This window comes from Eublepharis macularius, chromosome 19 (genome assembly GCF_028583425.1).
Source record: "Eublepharis macularius isolate TG4126 chromosome 19, MPM_Emac_v1.0, whole genome shotgun sequence".
Classification (NCBI taxonomy): Eukaryota; Metazoa; Chordata; class Lepidosauria; order Squamata; family Eublepharidae; genus Eublepharis; species Eublepharis macularius.
Genome location: NC_072808.1, coordinates 6,167,300 through 6,174,859, shown reverse-complemented (window position 1 = coordinate 6,174,859; position 7,560 = coordinate 6,167,300).

Sequence of the window (7,560 nt, the reverse complement as noted above, 5' to 3'; positions counted from 1 at the left end):
AAGTCCTGCCTGGCCCTGATTTCAGCAGACAGAGCATTCCACCAGGTGGGAGCCAGGACCGAAAAGGCCCTGGCTCTCGTCGAGGCTAGGTGGGCCTCCTTGGGGCCAGGGACCACCAACAGCTGTTTGTCCCCTGATTGGACTTTGACCTCTCCTTTTTAAAAAATAAGCAGTTCCCCTCAGCTGACTGCAGTCACATGCCCATGCAGAAATATATCGTCTAGAAAGAGACCCTGAATCTCATGGCAGAGTAGGAATCCATCTGCAGACTGGGCTTTCTCTCCAGTTCCATTTCTTCCCTCGCTTTGCTTGTCCTGTTCTGGACTTGCCTATCCTTGCCTTGCCTTGCCCTGTGTTGCCTTTCCTTTTCTTGCCTTTACTGCCCCTTCCCTTCCTTGCCCTATCTTGTCTGTCCTGGCTTTTCCTTTCTTTGCTTTGCCTTTAATCACCTTTTCTTGCTTCTTTCGTTCTTGCCTTGCCTTGCTTTTCCCCACTGCTCTTTGATCTTATGGAAATGACCCAAAATTCATCCTTCTGCTGTCTAACCTTTTATTACTCAATTCCAGATTATAATCTAGCGATGTGCTTATGTCAGCAGTTTCTCCCCTCTCCGTTACTAATTTCTCCCTTTGCATTTCCTTGGCTCTGCATTATATTATTTTTTTAAAAAAAAATACTGATAGATTCAAGCTCTGAAAGCACGAAGAAAAAGAAAAGTCTTTAATTTAGTAAAAAATTTTTACTACCTACTCCAAGTTTGTTTCTGGGAAGACCAAAAAGGATAAAGTTCTTGCCCTTATTAAATATTTATCAGTTAATTACAATATGTAGATTGCACGGGTGGCTCATTCATCTTTTAAGGGGGAATACAATGAAATACAGTTGAAAGTTGTGTTATCGTAATTGCCTGATGCCACGGGAAACAACCGGAGCTGCTGCAATGTATTTTACATTTATCTGCACCACCGCCTTTTCATTTTGTGCACAAAGCTGCCTCGGTTGTTGTTTCACAGATACTTAATGTTTGCAAACTCGGCAGTTTCTTCTAAGGTCTCTTCCCAAGGAAAGAGCTGTTATCATCCCAGCAGCAATCTCTCTCTCTCTCTCTCTCTCTCTCTCTCTCTCTCTCTCTCTCTTTCTCTCTCTCTCTCTCTCTCTCTTTGCCAATGAGAGTAAAAGCATTTGACTTTAGAAAATTAATGCTGGTTTCCTCAGTGCTTGATTCGGTGTCTTTGTGAGCCTAAAAACACAGAGATCATCAGCCCAATTCAGGTTGCACACATACACTTCTGCAGGGCTTTTTTTCTGGGAAAAGAGGTGGTGGAACTCAGTGGAGGAACTCAAGACCGCACAATGACATCACTTTGGGTCAGGTGGAACAAGGGGGGAGTTATATAAGTTTAAATTGCCCTCGGTGAAAATGGTCACATGGCCGGTGGCCCCACCCCCTGATCTCCAGACAGAGGGGAGTTTAGATTGTCCTCTGTGCTGCTCGGTGGCGCGGAGGGCAATCTAAACTTCCCTCTGTCTGGAGATCAGGGGGCGGGGCCACCAGACATGTGACCATTTTTAAGAGGTGACGGAACTCCATTCCTCCGTGTTCCTGCTGAAAAAAACCCTGCACTTCTGTATCTGTCTTACATCTTTATCAACAAGAAAGCAGGCTGAAATCTGTCATCCTGAGTATCTAGCTTTCTGTGGGGTTCTCTCCTTTTTTCCCCATGGACATGGGAACTATTCAGTCGCAGAAACGCCACTTGCATTTTTAAATAATACTAATAGGGACCATGCTGATCTGGGACCATGCTGATCTGGATCTGGTTAATGCCTGTATGGGAGCCCACCAAGGACTCTTATGTCAGCTGCCTTGAGATTCTTGATGGAAGAATTGGAGTAGAAGTGTAGGAATGCAATAAATAATAATGACTGTATGGTAGAGTCTAGGAGGAGATTTAACTACACAAAGCACTGTTTGTCCAGACCAGATCTTTGACAATGCAAATCAACTCTAAGGAAGAAATGTCTAGTGAAAATAAAAAGGAGAGCAGTGGTACTGGTAGTAGCACAGTTGCTTTCCTTTGTTTTCTTTTTAACTCACATGGGAAACTATTTGGGCGGGGGGAGGGGAGCCTGTCAATGTGATTGAAATTTGAGCCCGCTAGCACCTTGAAGACCAACGTTTCTAGGGTATAAGCCCTCTGGAGTCATCATCAATTCCTTGATCCAAAAGTATTTTGACTCTTGAAAGCTCATACGCCGAAAATCTTGTTGGCCTTTAAGGTGGACTTGAATCTGGCTCTTTTGCTGTGAAGCAACTCGGCTACCCACTTGAAACTGTCAATTGTATCGTCACCCTTAGCAGAAACACCAAAACACAGACTGTACAGAGAGATGAGACTGAGATAAGATGACAAGCAAGGGGGGGTATCACCTGGGTAATGGCAGTGGACAAGTGGAAGGAGCTGAATGAAAAGCTGGAGAGAGGGCTAATTTCACCTCTTCTGGGATAAGCTTATTCCAGTGTCCCCAGGCAAGTATCGTTCGGGCTGCTGCAAGAGGTCTGTAACAGCTGCCCTGGGCTTGAATGTCAGACGAGAACCAATAAGGCTGTTGACAAGGTGCCCCTGGATCTATATAGAGATGGAGAAACATCTGCCAGGCTAAATATGGAACACAACTCCCCTCCGCCCGGTGCAGAATGGAAGCATATCTCCCAGAAACTCCTAAGTATGGTCAGGATAGGTGATATATTGCAAGCAGCAAAAAAAAGTATCATGCACCTTTTCTTCTGAATCTGTACCCCGCCGTGCCCCTTTGCCCCTGCCAGTACTCCTTTTGCTCTTATCAGTGCCCATTCTCATCCGATACTTGACCTCAGCAATACTGCTGCCGACCTGTAGGTGGGGCATGGAATTCTTGCAGAATTACAGTTCAGACTACAGTTCCCCAGGAGGAAATGGCAGCTTTGGAAGGCAGACTCTATGGCAGCACATCCCTGCTGAAGCCCCTCTTCTATGCAAATCCCACCATCGCCAGGCACTGTCCCCCCCCCCCTCAAAAAAACCTTCAGGAATTTCACAAACTAGAGTTGGTAACCATACTCAGAAGTCCTGTCAGCCCCTCTTGCACATAAGCAAATGACTGTTGTGAGGTGGAGAGCTCACGTGTGATTGTGATGCATTGTGGGTATGTATGTGCCAAACAAAAGTTAAGGTTTTCCATTGTACACGTGACGCCACCCTATACTGAGTCAGTCCATCTGGGCTGGTTCTGTCCTCTTGGATTACTAGTAGTTTCCCAAAATCTCAGTCCTGATCTACACATGCAAGAGAAAGAGATAGTAGAGAATTGAGAATGGATTGTACCACTTCAGACAAGGCAGAAAAATTAAACAGCACGTGTGGAAGCTTGGAGCTTTCTCCCTAATGCATTTTTGGAATGTTTGTGTAACCCTTAGAGATGGGCACGAACCGAAATACAAACCAAAGTTTGTCACGAACTGGGCTGGTTTTTGGTTTGCAAACCAGCAGTTCATCAGAGCTCATTTCTGACGAACCGTGATGATTTTTAGAAGGTTCATTTGGTTTATTTTTTGTTTCGTCACTGCGGACAGCCTGGTGCCGATCAATTTGTTACCTAGGCAACAGGGGGCTGGACTTTCTGCAGATCTTCTGCAGCCCTGGAAGTGACATACTCACAAACCAAATGAACCGGTTCGCAAACCAGGCAAGTTCATGGTGGTTCGTGGTTCATGAAATGCAACGAACCGTAATGAACCACCATTTTCGTGGTTTGTGCCCACCTCTTGTAACCCCAATAAGGTAATTGATTTAGCCCAGTAGGGCAGAGTCAGTAGCCAGAGCTAGGCAGCTGAGGAAGAAGCTGGTTGCTGGGGAGCTTGATAATATTTAGAATGCTCTTATCATCTTGAATAAGGTAATCAGAAATGCTGTTATGTGAACAATTTGACTAAAAGAGGTATATGTGTATTGAGTTTGGTTGATGTTATTACTGGGATTGTATTATTCTTGTAGGGCTGTAATTCCCCAAGAAGAAGACAGAAGCCTGCATTTCAGTTGCTTCAGATTGGAAGATTGTGGCAAAGGACTCTATCAGTTGGTGGAATCTGACAAGTTGAACTGTTCAACTCGAGTAGATTCCAAAGACACTCTTGGTTGCAAGTTTCTGTATGGTTGCACTTTTGAGTTTGTTTAAAGAAAAGGAAAAAAGCTGTCCTGTACTAATTGTTAAAAGGTTTTTTAAAAATGATTTTCTTAACTTACAATTATGTAAATATTTGTTTCCTAAGCCCCATAGAACCCATACTAAGAGAATTTACATTTGCAGGGAGTTTTTACATGGTAGATTATCGAGCATGTGACTCCTCTCCCCATAGTCTGAAGTGGTACAGCCCAATCTACTATCTGAGGGCCAAGCTACACATGACGAATGACACTTGAACGGCAAGTGTATTTCTCCCTGTTCACTTGCCCTCCACTCAATCCACTTGCCGTTCAAGTGTCATTCGTCATGTGTAGCTTGGCCCTCATTCTGCAACATGTGGAACCAGACCTCAAGCAAAGGCCTCTTCCAGTTCTGCTGCCAAAGCTCACTTAACTGGAGTTTGCCATGGATGGAACACTCCCCTACTGAGTTACAGCTCGGTCTCTGTTGTTACAGACAGAGATTGTTAAGATAGCAAAGCTATCCGCTTCCTCTGAGAATATGCAGTCGCAGACTTTGGGAAACTATTAATGCAACCCTAGGCAGAATTACAACCTCTTAAGTCCATTAAACTCTATGGACTTAGTAGGGTATAACTGCATTGGACTGTGTATACCATGCAAACTGTGCTCATGGCATTAATGTGGATACTATATTTTAAGATCCAGAGGAGTTAGCCGTGTTAGTCTGTAGTAGCAAAATCAAAAAGAGTCCAGTAGCACCTTTAAGACTAACCAACTTTACTGTAGCATAAGCTTTCAAGAATCAAAGCTTATGCTACAGTAAAGTTAGTCTTAAAGGTGCTCCTGGACTCTTTTTATATTTTAAGATCAAGTGTGGAACTCTGAACAGCAAATAGAACTGAAAACTGTCGCAGGGGGGAAATCTCAAATGAATTATCTTAGAACTGAATTTGCTTGTAAAAATATGGATTTACCACCTTGTATTTATTCCCCTCGCCCCCCAAAAAATCTCAGGAACTTGGGAAAAGGGACTTAGGGATTTAATAAAAAGAAACAAGGTAAAATAAATATTGAATTTCACAAATTGGTGCTTAGCAGCATTACCTTAAAATGAATCAACAAGACTTGAGATTTATGGTTTTGAGAGAGCCAAAGTTCAATCCAGTCGCATTAGTTTCAGCGGGAACAATTTAAACATGTGGCCAGTTTCCCTACTGGAATGAATAGAACAAAGTGCTTCAGTTTAGCTGATTCGGAAAATAAAATGTGAAAATATTTGAAACCCCTGATGTCAAGTTTGAATTCTGATTTGTCTCCCCCACCCCCATTTCAAACATATGCAAAATGCAATTTAAATTTTAGCGGTATACACCTATCCCCGATTCCCGCTGAGTGATTGCTGCAGTGTTCGTAAGATGTGTGTTTATAACATACGCCTATGAGTTTTTTAAAAACGTCCACAGTGGCAAATCGAGCGCAACTGGTAATCAGCAATTAGCGGAAGGCTGTTGCTTTATGTGGCCAATACTTCAAGATGGGCTCTCGGAGGAATTTTGGCACCAAAAGAGAGCTCTTCCCACTCGCCCAGCCCAAAACAGCACCAAACTGGTTTCGCCACTGGGCCTTCTGTGTTAACATTGATGTCTCTTGACTGATCCTGGCCCTACCAGAAACTCTGTAAAGGAGGACAGAAGGTCTAGCTAGCCTACAGTCCAAGGAAATGGAGGCGGTATAATGGAAGACAGGGGCCAGTTGTGGGGAGGGGGAAACGCACAAGCCAGCTAAGCTCCAGAGCTGCATACTAACTGGGAGATGAAAGAGCTAGGGGCCTTCTGAAGTACGTGCTGTCTCAATGATTAATGGGGGTGAGGGAAGGGTGAGGCCCAGCCCCTAGTAAACTACAAGATGGCAAAGTGATTCTAAGAACAACAGAGCAGTGTTCATGGAGAAAAGCAAGTTGCCTGCGCCAAGAAAATCTCCTAGTGCTGTTTGAAAAAGCCTCTTTATTTCCAGTATCAAAACAGTACATTAAAATAGATGTGGAGAGCCGAGTCATCGTTAAAAATAAAGCAACAGCGATGTGTAACGTATGGCAAAAGCACTGCTCGCTGTAACAACAGTGGGGTTTGTGAGTCGCTTCCATCATGTGCGAAGACAATGGGCCGCAGAGATTGCCGCTGGCTCGCCAGGAAGCTGCAAGACGCAGGTGATTCCTTCAACATTGACACATCGCAGAGAGGTATTACAAGGGGAAAAAATCCAGGCTTCGAGAGTTTCAAGTTCTTGTCCAGGATGATACGCATTTGCTAGGAAATGCTCCAGAAAGGGTTTATTGTCAAAGGGATTGCTGACAATTATGAGCCCTGTAAGGCAGGTTTTCACAACATGGGGGTGGTCTGGCTGCTCTAGGCCTGTTGGATGAAGAGATGGAAGAGGAAAATACAGCTGGCTGGCCTCTCTACAACAGCACCTTAATCTTATCGCAAAATATTTAGATGAGAGAAGGGCACTCTAAGGCAGTGGTTTTTTCTCAAATTGTGTTCCAGGGGACCCTAGAGTCCCTTGGAAGCTTCTCAAAAATCCAGTAAGAAAGTTCCTAGTGGAGACCAGGCAATAAATCTTCCGGGTTGATTTACAGGACATCAGCAGAGCCGTGGTGAGGCTCACTTGGTTAGCATCTCTTGGAACTGGAGAGTATCCTAGAATATTCCCCCAGAATCCTTTGCTACATTCAAGGGTTCTTGAAAAATTGGAGTAGAATGGGTCTTTGGGGTGTAGAAAGTTTGAAAATTGCTGATGCTAGGTAAAGACAGATGATTAATGTAAGTAATTTTACCTGATGTGTGTTTGTCTATATTGGTTGTATCCTGCCCTTCTTCTAAGGAGCTCAGGGCAGCATACACAGTTCTTCCTTTTCCCTCACAACAACCCTGTGAGGTGGGTTATACTGAGAAATAGTGACTGGTCTAAGGTGGGGATTTGAACCCTTCTCCCAGTCCTTTTTCCAGACACGCTGGCATAAATTTATGGGACTAGCCAATGAGTTTTAACACCCTGCTAAGGGGCATGAAGAATTTCACTACCCATGCAGAAATCTGAGGGGTGGTGGTAAAATTCTTTTGGCCTGATGATAATAGCAATGCAGTTTAGGGGGACAGATTTGGCCGTGCATCCTCTAGTTGCTGATCCCAAGGTTACATGCGCACCATACTAAGTTGTTTGTTAATAAATGGTTCTCGGTATTCGTCCATAAAGAGGCAGGCAATCCTTGTTGTGAGGGAAAGGAGCTAATCAGGATAAAGGATAGATTTCACCCCCTGGACAGGAGGATCGGAGTAGGGAAATTGAGGTGCTGGGCAAAAGTGAGGTATGG